Source organism: Myotis daubentonii, chromosome X, assembly GCF_963259705.1.
Source record: "Myotis daubentonii chromosome X, mMyoDau2.1, whole genome shotgun sequence".
NCBI lineage: Eukaryota > Metazoa > Chordata > Mammalia > Chiroptera > Vespertilionidae > Myotis > Myotis daubentonii.
Window position 1 is genome coordinate 44501447 of NC_081861.1, and position 18494 is coordinate 44519940.

At 40.0% G+C, this 18494-nt stretch overlaps 1 pseudogene; it reads left to right on the plus strand.

Moving 5' to 3' along the window:
* Positions 1-1098: 1098 nt before the first annotated feature.
* On the plus strand, positions 1099-2317 carry LOC132225050 (cyclin-dependent kinase 4-like; annotated as a pseudogene).
* Positions 2318-18494: the final 16177 nt, after the last annotated feature.

The window sequence follows — 18494 nt, forward strand, 5'->3', positions numbered from 1 at the left end:
TAGGAGGTGAGGACACTGGCAACAGAGGGTTGAAGTGATTGATAGACTATGAAATCTCAATTTGATAAGGAAGAACAGCAAAGACAAAGAAAGTATTAGATGGTTGGAGTAGATGGGTCTGTGAGATGGTGGTTGAACAATTGATGCTTTGATATTGGTAGAGTGAGAATCTTGGAAATATTGTCAAATAGTATAGCAAACAAATTTATTTCAGAAGTAGTTAGTCCTGGACCACTACAAGGTTCACAGTGTTTCCACTGAAGTGTGTGGCTGAAGTGGGGTAGAGGCATTGAAGATAGAGGTTCAGGTAGTAAAAGTCCAGAATGATGGATAGGTCATTAACATAGCTATGAAGTCCCCTAAAGTGTGAGGACTTTGAGTAGAAAAGAATGCTGAACTAACCATGAGTCAAATGTTGATTGAATGGAGGAAGATTAGGTAGTTCCACAACCAAAAAAAGGTGTGATTAGAGCTAGATGGCATCAACCAAGGTTTTCACAGGCAACTAGATATGTGAGACTCTAAAAGTAGCACGAAATGAAGAGGCCACTGATCCCATCACTTTACCCAGAGTTAAATTGAATGTAAAACAAATAGCAGCTTCTACTGATGGTATGGTAAGAGAAACCTGTTTAAATTAAGATCAGAGAAGAAAGTTACCATCAGTGAAGGAACGTACATACTAGTACAGTTTGTTAAAATGTAATAAAAAATAAAGCATAAAGTCCAAAAAATGTAATGAAAGTTTAAAAGGTATAATGGAGAGGTAAGAAATAAAGTGATAAGTGGTGTGTTCAGTCAGTAGAAGAGAAATAATAGAGGGAGAACATATAACTGAATGAATTTACATTCTGGGAGGTGAGCAAGAATGACAGGAATGTGTAGATTAAGCTGCTTGACATTTATAAGAAATTCTGGCTTTGACATGGTGGGGGGTCCACTCTAGCTTGCGGCCCGTGTCTATGGTCGGCCCATGTCTATGGTCGGCCCATATGGCCCAGCTGCTCCGGCCAGAGATCAAGTGTATGGTGCCGCAGAAACCGGCTCCCAGGCCCCGATAACGGTCCGCCCCGCAGTTCCCCGCGCCGGGAGAAGGTCTTTTCTAATCTGAGAATGGCTACTCCATGATATGAGCCAGTGGCTGAGATTGGTGTTGGTGCCTATGGGACGGTGTACAAGGCCCGTGATCCCCACAGTCGCCACTCTGTGGCCCTCAAGAGCGTGAGAGTCCCCAGTGGAGGAGGTGCTGGAGGGGCCCTTCCCATCAGCACAGTTCGTGAGGTGGACTTACTGAGGCAGCTGGAGGCTTTTGAGCATCCCAATTTGCCCGGATGATGGATGTCTGTGCCACCGCCCGAACTGACCAGGAGACCAAAGCGACCCTGGTGTCTGAGCATGTGGACCAAGACCTAAGGACGTATCTGGACAAGGGACCCCCACCAGGCTTGCCAGTGGAGGCCATCAAGGATCTGATGCGCCAGTTTCTAAGAGGCCTGGATTTTCTTCATGCCAATTGCATTGTTCACTGAGACCTGAAGCCAGAGAATATTCTGGTGACAAGTGATGAGCCAGTCAAGCTGGCTGACTTTGGCCTGGCCAGAATCTACAGCTACCAGATGGCACTTACACCTGTGCTTGTTACACTCTGGTACCGTGCTCTGGAAGTTCATCTGCAGTCCACATACGCAACACCTGTGGACTTGTGGAGCATTGCCTGTATCTTCGCAGGGATGTTTTGTCAAAAGCCTCTCTTCTGCGGAAACTTTGAAGCTGACCAATTGGGCAAAATCTTTGACCTGATTGAGCTGCCTCCAGAGGAACATTGGCCCCGAGATGTGTCTCTACCCCGAGGAGCCTTCCCCTGAGAGGGCCCTGCCCAGTGCAGTCGATGAGACCGGAGATGGAGGAGTCTGGAGCACAGCTGCTGCTGGAGGTGCTGACTTTTAACCCTCACAAGCGAATCTCTGCCTTCTGAGCCCTGCAGCACCCTCTACAAAAGGAAGAAGGTAACCCATAGTGAGCAATGGAGTCGCTGCAACAGAACCGAGAAGAGAAGCTGTCACTTACCTTCCTTTGAACACTTGAGTGCAGAGCCCCCCACCAAGAAGGTGCTCTGTGTCTTTTTATCTGAGGCTGTGGAGATGCTTCCTCCAACTTTTTACAGGGAATATTTTGCTGGCTGCTTTAATAACATTCCCCTCCCTCCCCTCCTTTGGGGATTATCCTTCTCCTGCCCTCCTATTTCCTGACACCAAGGAGTATGTCCCTTGTTCTCCCCTTCCTTACCTTGATATTGGGATCCTTTTTTATACGGGGGCCAGGGGGGATGACAAAACAAAGAAATATGGTCTTTAAAAAAAAAGAAAGAAAAAAGAAATTCTGGCTTTCCTGTCAGTGACACTGATTTTAGAGAAGAAGAAGAAGAAGGAGGAGGAGAAGGAGGAGGAGGAGGAGGAGGAGGAGGAGGAGGAGGAGAAGAAGAAGAAGAAGAAGAAGAAGAAGAAGAAGAAGAAGAAGAAGAAGAAGGAGAAGAAGAGGAGGAGGAGGAGGAGGAGGAGGAGGAGGAGGAAGAGGAGGAAGAGGAGGAAGAAGAAAGAGGGAGAGAGAAATATCAATGTATGAGAGAAATATTGATAATTGGCCTACCAGGGATCAAACCCACAACCTCGGTATGTGTCCTGACCAGTAATCAGACCTGAAACCTTTCCGTGCATGGGACGACTCTCCAACCAATTGAGCCGCACTCTTCAGGGCAGTCCATTATATTTCTGAAAGGATTTGAGTCTTTGCTGGATTCTAGGAAGGGAGTTACTAATCTGGCTTGAATTCTATGGGGATCTGGCTCATAGCTCTCAAGATTCACAGAATAGATGTGAGGTTCCTATTACCTCCCTGTTTTGCATTTCATTGAGTCTTTTGAAGTGTCCAGGCAAGAAGTTCTGCAGAATGCCCCACATTTTGAATTTATTTGAATTTCTTTATAATTGGCTTAAGATGAAGCATATCTAGCAAGATCACCTCAGTGGTGTGTATAATTCCCATAGCATCAAATCAGGAGGCACATGATGTCAAGCCACTACACTATTGTTGAGGTTAATTCGACCACTTGTTTAATGTGGTGACCAGCAGATCTATCCATTGCATAACAGTATTTCCTCTTTAGTCCAATTAGCTGTAGCTTAAGGGTGAACAGGGTCGTTTAGTATAGAGCATGGTGATACATACTCAGCAGGGTTGGGAGAAACAGGCAATACATCATTACTAGTATACACGTACAATCAATGTATGAAATAAATTGGTAAGAGCTTTAAGAGAAGTGCTTACAGGAACATACATGAAGGAACAATTATTTCTGTGTGCCTAAAGTGAGGATCATGGTTGTGGAGGAAATGAAGGGAAATCTGTGGAGCAAAGGTGATATTTGAAAGTGTATCTCTGCCCTAGCCCAGTGGTCGGCAAACTCATTAGTCAACAGAGCCAAAGATCAACAGTACAACGATTGAAATTTCTTTTGAGAGCCAAATTTTTTAAACTTAAACTATATAGGTAGGTACATTGTTATTAACTTAATTAGGGTACTCCTAAGGCTTAGGAAGAGCCACACTCAAGGAGCCAAAGAGCCGCAAGTGGCTCGCGAGCCGCAGTTTTGCCGACCACTGCTAGACGATTTGTCTCAGTGGAGAGCGTCAGCCTGTGAACTGAAGAGTCCTAGGTTCGATTTTGGTCAAGGGCACATGCTGGGTTGTTAGCTCGATCCGCAGTAGGGGGCATGCAAGAGACAGCCAATCAATGGTTCTCATCATTGATGTTTCTCTCTCCCCCTCTCCCTTCTTCTCTGAAATCAATAAAAACGTATTTTTTTTAAAAATAGTGTATCTTTAAAGATGAGTTAGAATTTATCAGTGGTTGAAGGTGGTGAGGGCATCCTAGGCAGAGGGAAAAAGCATGAGGAAAACAAAAACAGGCCTGTAATTGCATGGTTCACCTGGGAGAAAAATAACATAATAAAAAGCAAGTCCTGATAACTAGCATATAAGTTGCATGGAAATGAGTGGCTGGAAATGAGGTTGGAAAGGGAGGCTGAAATAGGTTATAAAAAACCCTGAACTCCATTGCTAAAGAATTTAGTCTTAATTATGTAAGTAAATGAATGCTAATGAAGGTTTCTAAGCAAAGGGATATTCAGTTTGGGCTTTTAAAGAAATGTGTGGATGGAGGTGGAAGATTGGCAAGAAGTCTGAGAGACAGGTTTTTGTGAGAAACCATGAGGACACAGACTAGGTCAATGCCAGAGATTGATATGAGAAATTGTGGGGGGGGTGAAATCAACAACTGCTTCTATTACCAATATAATGATGGTAGTAAAAGAAGCAGATTTGGAAAAGGAAAAACAAGTTCTACATATATTGAACTTTAGTTACCTAAAGCGTACAATTTCCTATTGTAATTTCAATTGATTTTTCTTTTTCATGAAGCTTTTTTCCCCTCCATTTAGTCCTTATTCCTACTTTAATCACTGGATAAGTATACTGGAGTAATATGAACAACACAAGTTCCAGGTAGTCATTAAAGAGAACAAAATATGTCCTTTGACTTAAAGATAACTAGGAATCCAATCAATTGTTCCCTGAGCTATATACTGACAGGGAACAAAATAGACAAGAACATATAATGTGACAGCTGAAGAAACTTAGATTAAAACTCCAGGAAGACCTTTCTCAAAGGGTTATAGAACCTATACATTGATATGCATTATGAAATTATAACTTGAGTCATTTACCTTATCGTCAAATGCAAAAAATCAATTCACAGCTCGGCTGGCGTAGCTCCATGGTTGAGCGTCGACCTATGAACCAGGTGGTCATGGTTTGATTCCCAGTCAGGGCACATGCCTGGGTTGCAGGTTCGATACCCAGTTTGGGGCGTGCAGGAGGCAGCTGATTAATGATTCTTTCTCATCATTGATGTTTCTATCTCTCCCTTCCTCTCTGAAATCAATAAAAAATATTTTTAAAAGATCAATTCACAGATTAAGTTAATGTTTTAACGATTTACAAGAGCTAATTAGATAAAACGTTTGTTTTGCCTTAGAAGCCAAGGAGTTTTATACTGGTCCCAACAAAGACAAATGAAGTATTTCTTTTTGTTGAATTTTTTTGTTTTCCTGTCAAAGCTGTTTTTATTTTTATATCCAATTCCACCGAACTCTCTAATTTAAAAAGATGCTAGAAATGAATTCCCTAAAGGAGAAAACTAATGAACAAAGGAAGAAAATTAACTAAAAATAGGACATGGAGCTGCATGCATATCTGGCTCCGGAATAATAAACAACATTCAAGAAGACTGGATTCTTAAGAACATTTCTTTAATCATGGTCATGACCTGTGCCTTCCAAGAATAATATAGTATTGCAATATTTTAACAAGCATAGAGAAGACACTGGTTACAAGATGTCTGTTTGCATTAGTTTTTCAGATCATGACATGTAAACACAGATGTCTAATATATTCCTAGGAAAACAAGATATCTTTAAACTATAATAGTTTGACAATTTTGAAAATATTTTTATTCATATTCTGTTATGGTTTTTCTTTTGTTGTCATTGACACTATTACAGATGTCCCTATTTTACCCCATTTGCCTGCCCCCACCCAGCTCCCACTTCCCTGAAAATATTTTTAAATGAAATAATTGATTTATGAAACTTTAAATAAATCCTCAATATTTCTAGGATGCTCAGGAATTTCAAGACATGGTATTCCCCCACCCCTTCTAATACAAAGCAAGTTTCTTCTTTTGTAGAATCTAATGCCAATTTCCTCTTCCTTTAGTTTATGTTATATTGTCTAATGATCAGAGTTTATAATCCAATAGTCCCAGATGCATTTTGTTTTAAAGTTCTCTCTCTGGACTACCTTCTAATTTTTTTTCTAATCTAAAGATTGTGTAATGTAACTTTGATCCTGAATGTTACTTCGGGTGAGAAACAGAGAAAGAGCCATTATACCGATTTGCCTATACTTCATATTTTCTTGCTTATAACTTGGCTTTTTACTTTTGTATACCTCCTCTATTTGTGCCCAGAAATTCCATACTGATTCTTTATTTCCCAATCTGCCAGATTAAGCCTTTCTGGATTAGTAATTAAAGAACAGAGATTAGGAAATTAAGTATAATATAGGATTAGGAATCTTCAGGAAAAGAAAAACAAAGAGGGAACCAGAAGATCTAAAGCTGGGCATAATCAAATTTATGAAGCAGAGTTGGAGAGAAGATGGTGGCCAAATAGGCAGATCTTTCTTGACTCCCAGGACCAGGCTGGAAATAAAACCAAATTGGAGACCATTCACCTGGAATTACCAACTGAGGTCCAGCTGAGGAGGAGAGGGATATCAAGGAAGGACAGAAAACGCCTGGAGACTGGTAGTAAGGGCGAGGTTGTGAGAGGGGGTTGACCCAGCAGTTTGAGAGGGAGGAAGGATCTCTCAGCTACAAGAGGGTTACTCTCCTGAGAAGATCAAGGCCTGTAACCCAGGCCCGGCTCCACAGCCCAGTGGCCCAGGTAACATCCAACCATGAAAGGCAGCAAGGCTTCTTGCTGCCCAGGTGATCAGAGCTGGTAGATTGGAGTGAGTCAGAGAGAAAGCCTCAGGTATATATTTTTTTCTTTTTCTTTTTTTAAACCCAGAACACAGGAGTTTTGTTCGTAGTTACTCACCTGAGGCTTTGGAGGAGGGAAGGAGGTGAGCACTTGAGGTGCCTAAGGAGAGGCTGGGGTGGGAAGCACTGGGGGATGGGAAAAGCAGCAGCTGTGAATTCTCTATTCGGTCGGTCTTACCTCCCCAAACTGAAACAACCATTTTAACTGAGAGGTGCTAGCCCCCGCCCCCCCAACAGAAGACAGCTCAAGAAAAGAAAAAGCCCCGCCCTAGGTGAGACAGCATGCCCTGCCTGTCACACCCTGCATCCCCACCTTTACAGAGGAGACAGCAGCATAGGCCCAGCCTACGGGTTTGAACAGTCTCAGGAAGCAGAAGTGACTGGATGGAGGGTGGGGCTGACCACCTCACTATCCAGGGAACCTGACTGGTGGTTCCCCCACACGGAGAGTTGATAGAAACTTCCGGTATCTAGCTGCTCACACTGGATTGCATAAGAGGATCTCTGCTCAGTGGAGGACAGAATAATATTCTGGGACACTCTCAGAGGAGTAGCTCTCCTACAGGGAAACACTCATCACTTTCCTTGAAATCTGAATGGCACCTCCCCCTCACAGGAGACCCAGAAGTCTATATTCCCAATTCTGCCTCCAGCCCTTTTAGAAACAGACTTTTAAGTGATTAACACATTGCGTACCACTCACAAATTTTCTTGTGTTTCGCGTGCCATCTGTTAAGGACCGATCACGAGTGTTCTCGTTTTTCACGCGCCATCTGTTATGGACCTTAGATGTCAACACACTGTCTTGTCCACTGTGGGGTGCGATTACGGTGTTTTGGCCAGGTTCAAGCCTCAGACTAATGAAAGGACAGGGTCCTCTCACTGCCACGTGCAAGTCCCAGCTGGAGGGCAGGGCCCTCCCAGCACAATCATAGCCAACGGCTGTGGTTGTAAGCTTGAACCTATGGTCCAAACACGTAGCCCCACGTGCCTTGTGATAGAGTTAGGGTGCCTGTAGGTGAGTAGGGTTGAGACTCACGAGAATGCTGTAAACAATGTGATCACGCCCCTACTTTGCCTCGTGGCATCTGCTATAAAATAAAGACACGGCTTGTGGGCGCTGGCGTTGTCTCCTCTTCAGGGAGCAGCATCCCACCGAGACCCAGCTATTATTCTCTTGTCTGTCTTTCCTTAATCCTTTCACCCCCCCACCCCGCCCCCACTCAGAGACACCCTTGGCTGTGCTGGCGTTGCACAGTCCACATCGAATGAAGCGATCTCATTGGTGGAAACCATGCAGGTCAATCTACGAAAAACTATATAATTGCACGAACCCATAAAGCATTGAAGTTACATTGTATTTTGGTCATTCAAATAGTCTTCGTCTTCAAGTTCCTGGCGCTTTTAGAAATGCCCTCTCTCAGAAAAAGGAAGGAAACCAACGAAACTGATACACTTCCGGAAGTATTTAACAATAATTTATCAGATATTCTTAGTGAGATCGAAGATGCGGATGACTGTTTTGACGATTCCGGAGATGATTCTACTGATTCTACTGACAGTGAAATTATTAGACCTGGCCGAACCGGTTTGGCTCAGTGGATAGAGCGTCGGCCTGCGGACTGAAGGGTCCCTGGTTCGATTCCAGTCAAGGGCATGTACCTTGGTTGCAGGCACATCCCCAGTAGGGGGCGTGCAGGAGGCAGCTGATCGATCTCTCTCATCGATGTTTCTAACTCTCTATCCCTCTCCCTTCTTCTCTGTAAAAAATCAATAAAAAAATATATTTTTTAAAAAATTATTAGACCTGTAAGGAAGCTCAAGGTGGCGGTGCTTTCAAGTGATTCCGACACTGATGAAGCTACTGGTAATTGTTGGTCTGAAATTGACACACCACCACGCTTACAAATGTTTGAAGGTCATGCTGGGGTCACTACATTTCCGTCTCAGTGTGACTCTGTACCCTCTGTGACCAATCTCTTTTTTGGTGATGAATTGTTTGAGATGTTGTGCAAAGAGCTGTCCAACTATCACGATCAAACCGCAATGAAACGCAAAACACCATCTAGAACACTAAAGTGGTCTCCGGTTACACAGAAGGACATCAAGAAATTCCTTGGCCTAATTATTCTGATGGGTCAAACAAGAAAAGATAGCTTGAAAGACTATTGGTCAACAGATCCTTTGATATGTGCCCCTATATTTCCACAGACAATGAGTCGCCATAGATTTGAGCAAATATGGACATTCTGGCATTTCAATGATAGCGCCAAAATGGACAGTCGCTCAGGGAGACTTTTCAAGATCCAACCTGTGCTGGATTATTTGCTGCATAAATTTCGAACAATATACAAACCAAAGCAACAGTTGTCTTTGGACGAGGGAATGATTCCATGGAGAGGACGTTTAAAATGTCACACGTACAACCCAGCGAAAATAACAAAATACGGTTTGCTTGTTTGGATGGTGTGCGAGAGTGACACCAGCTATATCTGCAATATGGAGATATACACTGCTGAAGGAAGGAAATTGCAAGAAACTGTTCTTTCAGTCCTTGGACCCTCTCTTGGCATATGGCACCATATTTACCAGGATAATTATTACAATGCTACATCTACTGCTGAATTGCTGGTATAGAACAAAACTAGAGTCTGTTGGACTATTAGGGAGAGTAGAGGTTTACCGCCAAATTTGAAAATGAAAACATCAAGAATGAAGAAAGGTGACATAATATTTTCCAGAAAAGGCGATATTCTTCTCCTAGCATGGAAAGACAAGCGGGTTGTCCAAATGATATCAACGATCCATGACACTTCTGTCTCGACAACAGGAAAAAAAAAATAGAAAAACGGGAGAGAATATTGTAAAACCTACCTGCATTAAGGAATACAGTGCCCACATGAAAGGCATTGACCGTGCAGATCAATTCCTTTCGTGTTGTTCCATTCTAAGGAAAACGATGACATGGACAAAAAAAGTAGTGCTGTACCTTATAAACTGTGGACTTTTCCATTCATTTAGAGTGTACAACGTCCTCAATCCACAAGCAAAAATGAAGTATAAACAGTTTCTGCTATCGGTGGCGAGAGACTGGATAACGGATGACAATAATGAAGGCTCTCCGGAACCAGAGACAAATCTGTCCAGCCCTTCCCCTGGGGGTGCAAGGAGAGCACCTCGTAAAGATCCACCCAAAAGGTTGGCAGGTGATATGAAGCAGCATGAACCTACGTGTATTCCAGCGAGTGGAAAGAAAAAATTTCCTACGAGAGCCTGCAGAGTTTGTGCCGCCCATGGAAAAAGGAGTGAATCTAGATACTTATGTAAATTTTGTTTGGTCCCTCTTCATAGAGCAAAATGTTTTACACAGTACCATACGTTAAAAAAGTACTAGAAACTTTAATTGTTTAATTGTTTTTGTAAATAAAAATGTTATAATTATTGAAAAACAACACCCCAAAGCGCATTATGATCTGTAGTTATGATGACTTAAACAACGTGCAGTTTGCCCAAAAACATCCGGTCCCTGGCGTATGTCTTAGAGATTTCTATGCGGTACGCAATGTTAAGATTGACAGCTGGCTGGCAGGTGAAGGCGGGCAGAGGCAGAGCCTGGAGAACCTGGAAAAGTTTACTGAACCAGCCCTGGGACCCGTGCTGCTAACAAACAGGCCTTAGAGTTCAGCTTGCCCCCTCCCTCATGCAGCCAAGTTCTGTGGAGACAGACACAAACTGTGGATTTCTTGAAGCTTCAGCAGGTTGCTGAAAGCTGAAGGAGGAGAGTTTCTGACAATGGTTAGCACCTAAGTACCTCTTGGGCAGCACAGAATTGGCAGACAGAACAGTCAGGCACAGTCATCAGAAGAGTAGGATCCAAAGGGAGCTCCAAGGAGGCACTAAACTCTGCTGAGATGAACATCACTTTTTTCTCTCTTTTTTTCCCCTTTGTAAAATGTATGTTCTTTATCTGTCTGATGTACTGATTTGTTATTACTTTAGTCTCTATTGTTTCTTTCATATATCTAATTTTTCTCTTCTCTTTTCCTACTCTATTTTTTTTTCTCCTGCTTTATCTTCATTCCGTTTCTTATTATGTGTCATCTACTTGCTTTATTTTCTTCTGTCATTATTACTCTCTATTCTCTTACCTAATTCTCTCTTATTTTGTGGTTGCATTTGTTATTGTTGTAGAGCTCTTGTGTATGTTTTTTTGTTTATTTTGCTTCTTCTTTTGTTTTGTTGTTTTTTTGTTCTGTTCTATCAGCACCTCCACAACAGCTCACCTGATGTGGTAGGGGGCGAGCCTCACACTCAGCCAGACTGAGAGGAGATTCCATCCATGAACAGGACAACAACATTCAAGACCCCATTACAACAGGAGAACCCAAATAACTCAAACAAGGAGCATTCCTAAAGCACCCAGCTCAGGAGATACAAGAGACTACAACACTGGGTCCCACAAAATACCTACTACATGAGACCACCCCACGAAGACTGGGAGGCGTAACAGTTCGGTTGAATACAGAGAAACAAATACAAATGGATAGCAAAAGTGGGGAGACAAAGAAGCAAGCCCAAAATGAAAGAGAAGGAGGAATCGCTAGGCAAGAAACTATATGAAATGGAGTCAAGCAATTTTTCAGATAAAGAATTCAAAGTAATGGTTATAAGGTTGCTCAAACAGCTTAGTGAGACCCACAAGGAATGTAATGATAACATTATGAAACTTAATGAAAACTACAGCATAAAAAAGAGGTAGAAACCATGAATAAGAATCAAGCAGAAATGAAGAATGACATAGGTGAAATAAAAAATACCATGGAAGGAATCAACAGTAGACTAGAAGAAGCCGAGGACCAAATCAACAAATTAGAATACAAGGTAGGAAAAAAACCAAAAACATTCAGAACAACAATTGGAAAAAAATGAAAAAGTAGGAGGAGAGCTTAAGGGAACTTTGGGACACCATTAAATGTAACAACATCTATATAATAGGGGTCCAGAAGAAGAAGAATCTGAGCAATGAATAGAGAACCTGTTTGAAGAAATAACAGAAAACTTCCCTAAGCTGGTGAAGGAAAAGTCACTCAATTTCAGAAAACACACAGAGTCCCAATCAAGATGAACCCCAAAAAGACCTATATCTAGACACATCATGATTAAAATGCCAACGGCTTTGGAGGAGGAGAGTTATATCATTAAATGGTAAACATTAAAGACAAAGAAAGAATCTTAGAGGCTGCAAGAGAAAGACAGAAAGTTACCTACAAGAGAGCTACCATTAGACTGTCAGCTTATTTCTCAATAGAAATACTTGAGGTCAGACGGGAGTTGTATGAAGTATACAAAGTAATGAAAAGCAAGGGACTTAATCCAAGACTACTCTATCTAGTGAGACTATCATCCAAAATTGATGGTGAAATAGTTTCTAAGACAAAAAAAGAGGCTAAAACAGTTTATCACCACCAAAACAGCACTGCAATAAATGCTAAAGAAACTGGGACTATTGTAAATAGAGAGATAGATGAACAGACATAAGGTATAAAAATGGCAACAAATAAGTACTGTTTCAATAATAACCTTACATGTGAATGGCTTATAAATGGCTTAAATGTTCCAGTCAAAAGACATAGGGTAGCTGAATGGATAAGAAAATAAGACCCATATATATGCTGTATACAAGAGACCCACCTCAGAACAAAAGACTCACACAGGATGAAAGTGAAGTGATGGGAAAAAATTTTCCATGAAAATGGAAATGAAGAAGAAAAGTTGGGGTAGCAATATCATATCTGACAAAATAGACTACAAAATGAAGGCCGTCACAAAAGCAATGAAGTCCACTGCATAATACTAAAGGGATCAATACAACAAGAGGTATAACCCTGGTAAACATATATGCAGCCAATACAGGGGCACCCAAATACATTTTAAAATCGTCTGGAGGATTTTAAGGGAGAGATATATGGCAATACAATCATAGTAGGGGACTTCAACACCCACTGTCATCACTGGATAGAGCTTCTAGAAAAAAATTCAACCCAAGGAAACAGCAACTCTAAGTGACATAGTAGATCAAATAGATTTGATATTTACAGAACATTTCACCCCAAAGCTACAGAATATACATTCTTCTCCAGTGCACATGGGACATTCTCAAAGATAGACCACATGTTAGGACACAAACTAAGTCTCTAAACGTTCAAGAAGATTGAGATCATATCAAGCATCTTCTCAGGTCACATTGGCATGAAACTAGATATCAATGACATTGAAAACATCCCAAAAAACATCTAAACACATGGAGGCTAAGTAGCATGTTATTAAAAAATCAGTTGGTTACCAATGAAATCAAGGAAGAAATTAAAAAAAAAACTTCCTGAAAACAAATGAAAGTGAACACACAACAATCCAAAATCTATGGGACACAGGGAAAGCAGTTCTGAGAGGGAACTTCATAGTACTACAGGTACACCTCAGGGAATATTTCTAATAAACTATCTAACCCTACAAATTAAAGAATTAGAAAGAGAACAACAAGAAAAGCCCAGAGTAAGTAGAAGGAAGGAAATAATAAAGATCAGAGTGGAAATAAATGACATACAGACTAATTATATAGCAGATCAATGAAACCAAGAGCTGGTTCTTTAAAAAGATAAACAAGATTGATGAACCTCTAGCCAGACTCATGAAGAAAGAAAGAGAGAAGACCCAAATAAACAAAATCAGAAACAAAAGAGGCAAAGTAACAACTGAACCCACAGAAATACAAAGGATTATAAAAAATATATACTATGGACAACTATATTCCAACAAGCTGGCAACCTGGACAAAATGGACAAATTCCTAGAAAAATACAATCTTCCAAAACTGAATCAGGGAGAAGCAGAAAACCTGAATAGGTCATTAACAACTGATGAAATTGAATAATCAAAAACTCCCGGAAAACAAAAGCCCTAGTTCAGACAGCTTCAGAGGGGAATTTTACCAAGTGTTCAAAGAAGAACAAACACCTATCATTGTAAAGCTATTCAAAAAAAACATAAATTGAAGCGGTAGGAAGACTTTTCAGCTTTTTCATGAGGCCAGCATTATACTAATTCCAAAACCAGATAAAGACACTACAAAGAAAGAGAATTCCAGGCTAAAATTCCTGATGAACATAGATCCTAAAATCCTCAACAAAATATATGAAAAAGATCATATACCATGAGCAAGTGGGATATATTCCAGGGATGCACGACTGGTACAATATTTGTAAATCAATAAACATGATGCATTACATAAACAAATTGAAAGACAAAAATCACATGATCATTTCAATTGACACAGAAAAAGCATTTGACAAAATTCAACACCCTTTTTTAAAATAAACTCTTAGCAAAGTGGGAATAGAAGGATCATACCTAAACATAATAAGAGTCATATATAACAAGCCTACAGACAACATCATATTCAATGGGAAAAAACTAAAATAATTTCCTCTAATATCAAGGAAAAGACAGGGCTGTCTTACATTCTCCACTTTTATTCAACATAGTACTGGAAGTCTTAGCTACAGTTGTCAGACATGAAGAAAAAATAAAAGACATCCAAATTGGAAAGGAGCATATAAAACTGTCATTATTTGCAGATGACATAATATTGTACATAGAAAACCCTTAAGATTCCACCAAAACAAACCTCTACATTTAATAAATGAATTATGCAAAATAGCAGAGTACAAAATTAACACCCAGAAGTCAATGGCATTTTAAAAAATATATATTTTTATTTATTTTAGAGAGGATGACAGAGAGATAAAAACATCAGTGATGAGAGAAAAATCATTGATCGGCTGCCTCCTGTACACCCCACACTGGGTAGCAAGCCCACAAACCGGGCATGTTCCATTACTAGGAATTGAATCCTGATCTCCTGGTTCATAGGTTGAAGCTCAACCACTGAGCCAATTGTGGCCTGACTCTATGGCATTTTTATACACCTATAATGAACTCTCAGAAACAAAAACTTTAAAAAACTATCCCATTTATTATTGCAACAAAAAATTAAGATACACAGGAATAAACTTAACCAGGAGGTAAAAGACCTGTCACCAGAAAGGTTGAAAAAAGAGATAGAGGAAGATAAAAACACATGGAAGAATACACTGTGTTCATGGATTGGTAGAATTAATATCATTAAAATATCTATATTAGCCAAAGCAATCTATAGATTCAATGCAATCCCTATTAAAATTCCAATGTCATACTTCACAGAGCTAGAACAAGTACTGAAAAAATTTAGATAGAATCATAAAAGACCCTGAATAGCTGCAGCAATCTTGAGAAAGAAGAACAAAGTTGGAGGAATCACAACACCAAATATCAAGCTATACTTCAAAGCCACATTAATCTAAACTTCCTGGTACTGGCACAAGAACAGGCATAAAGATCAACGGAACAGAACAGAGAACCCAAAAATCGACCCAAGCCATTATGCTCAATTAATATTTGACAAAGGAGACAAGAGCATACAATGGAGTAAAGGCAGTCTCTTCAATAAATGGTATTGGGATAATTGGTCAGGTACATGCAAATAATGAAACTAGACCACCAACTTACACCATACACAGGAATAAACTCAAAATGGATAAAGACTTAAATGTAAGTGGTGAAACTATAAATATCCTTTAAGAAAACATAGGCAGCAAAATATCAGACATTTCATGGAGCAGAGTTTTCACTAATATATTGCCTTGGGCAAGAGAAACAAAGGAAAAAATAAACAAATGGGACCACATCAACATAAAAAGCTTTTGCACAGCAAAAGGAACCAGCATCAAAATCAAAAGGGAGCCCACTGCATGGGAGAAAATATTTGCCGATGATACATCTGATAAGAGGTTAATTTCCAAAATATCTCAAGGACTCATAAAACTCAACAACAAAAAAAAGACAACCCAATTAAAAAAAAATGGGCAGAAGACCTGAATAGACACTTCCCCAAAGAAGACATACAAATGGCCAAGAGACATATGGAAAAATGCTCAATGTAACTAATCATCAGAGAGATGCAAATCAAAATGACAATGAGGTACCACCTAACACCTGCCAGAAGAGCTCTCATCAATAAATCAACAAACAATAAGTGCTGGCGAGGTTGTGAAGAAAATGGAACCCTAGTACACTGGTGGTGGGAATGCAGACTGGTACAACCACTATGGAAAACAATGTGGATTTTCCTCAAAAAATTAAAAATGAAACTGCCAGTTGACTCACTAATCCCACTTCTAAGAACATATCCTAAAAAACAGAAACAACAATCAGAAAGATTATATGCACCCCCATGTTCAAAGCAGCGTTAAGTACCAATCAATAGGTGAGTGGATTAAAAAACTGTGATACATTTACACAATGGAATACTATGTGTCTGTAAAAAAAGAAGAAAAAGAAAAAAAATAAGGATCTTTTACTCTTTGAGACAGCATGGAGGGACCTGATGTTGTTATGCTAAACAAAATAAGCCAGTCAGTGAAAGACAAGTATCACATGATCTCATTTGTATGTGGAGTCTAATGAACAAAATAAACTGATGAACAAAATAGATCCAGAGACATGGAACAGAGTGATGTATTTTAGAGGGAACAAGGTGGGAGAGGAGATTAACCAATGAATTTATATGCCTATATGCATAGGACATGCAAGGACAGTAGTGCGGGGAAGGCAGGGGAAGGAGACTGAAGTGGGGTGGGGGAGATCAAAGGGGGGGGGCTTTTGTAATACTTTCAACAATAAAGATAAATTTAAAAAATTTTATGAAGCAGACAAACACTTATCTTTGGTACCTCCCATTCTCCTTGTTCAGCCTCTCTCCTTGCCTATTTTTGCTCTTTCATCCACTGGTTGCCTAGCCTGGTTTTCCTTTCTGTAGGGCTTTGCTGTTTCCTAGCTTGCTAGCAACTTCATCTAAGATATTAGTGGACACATCTAAGAGTATTATTCTTCCCATAGGTTTTTGAATTTCACTAAAGTCTATTACAGACTAGAATGCTTTCTAGTCTTGAGAATGAATTCCTAATAGTTTAATGGAATTTGCTATACATTTGTATAAAGGTGTTCTCTGTGCATCTAGTAACATATTTCTCACTTTCTTATCTGCTTCCCTCTTCAACCACATTCTTCCAGCTACCCAAGTCTGACAAGGCTTTATAAATATTCAATTCCCAGAAGTTACTAATACTTTAACCAGGATAGTAAACGTGAAGTGTGGTGGATGTGTGTGTGGGGAGGAGAGTAGATAATACAGGAGGCATCTGCTTCACCACTGCATTCAGCAAAAGAGGATTTTATGTATTTCAGGAAACTCTTGTATCTCTGATTGCTTAGTTCCTAGCGTATTCTTGTATTGTTTTCCAGTCTGAATGACTAAAGGTACAGATGAGACTATAATAAATTGGAAGATATGTAAACATAGTGATCTGGTTGTGGACATTTTCTCCAATAGCAAGAGTGTCAATATGATAAGTTGATTTCCTATGCGTACGGACCTTGCTGTCTTTCTTATGTCTTTTCAAAAATCAACTGCAGACTGACAACTGTCTACCAATCTCTGTTCTCCCTTATTTCTGTACGTACAGCTAGACTACATGTCCCAGCTTCTCTTGCAATTATGTTAGACCACCTGACTAAGTTCTCTCTAATGGAATGGGAGCAGAATTACATATGTCAATTCCAGCACTTGCCCATAGAATCTCCACACATGCACTTTCAAGCTTTATTTGCCTCCCCATGGGAAGGAATGTTAGCAACCAAAGCAACATTGGAAACTACACATTGAAAGTAGAAAAGCTACCTGGTGACCTGAATACCCACTCTGGACTGTTACATGAAGAATTAAGATGTTGTGCATTTAAACATCACATGCCTGTGTCTATTTGTTAATAGCAGTTTACCCTACTACATTGTAGTAAGAGATCACAGTATCTCCCACAAAATGTGTCACGATGCTGAGCATAGTGTATGTACGCAATAAATAATTGTTGAAGGAATGACACTACACTAGCCCATTCATGAAAGATCTTCTAACCCAGCCGGCAAAACTCAGTGGTTGAGTATCAACCTATGAACTAAGAGGTCATAGCTTGATACCCCGACAGGGCACATGCCCAGGTTGTGGGTTTGATCCCTAGTGTGAGGTGTGCAGGAGGCAACTGATCAATAATTCTCTCTCATCATTGATGTTTCTATATATCTCTCCCTTCCTCTCTGAAATCAATAAAAATACATTTAAAAATATATCTCCCAGAAGTTATTATTACTATGCAACACTAAGCTGCAAAATCCCTGCATTGGCACATAATTTCATTCATTTTAAGTCATAATTAATATTTGGGTTTTGAGCACTTACTTCATGGTTTACTCCCAAAATATTCTGATGAGGAAGGTGATATTACCTCCATTTAATATATGAGGGAACTGAGATTCAAATAATTAAATCACTTTCCCAAAGCCACACAGCTCTTAAATGACTGAGCCAGGATTCAAATTCAAGCATGCCTGACTTCAAAATTCTTTCCATTACACCATGCTTCCTTGAATATGTGTTTGGCTCCACACACCATGTTTATTGCTTTGATTTATAATCCTGAGAGTACAGTATGATTCAGAGCAAGTTATAATCACTTGGACCTTAATAAACCAGTAAAGTAATACTAGATGAAATATGTGATATTAGCTAATTAATAGAACAGATAGAATAAAACTGTAAACATCATTCACTAATGTTAGCAGCAACCTTTCTAGAATTCTGCAGTTTTATTCTTATTACCATCTCTTACACGCTTCCTTCATAAG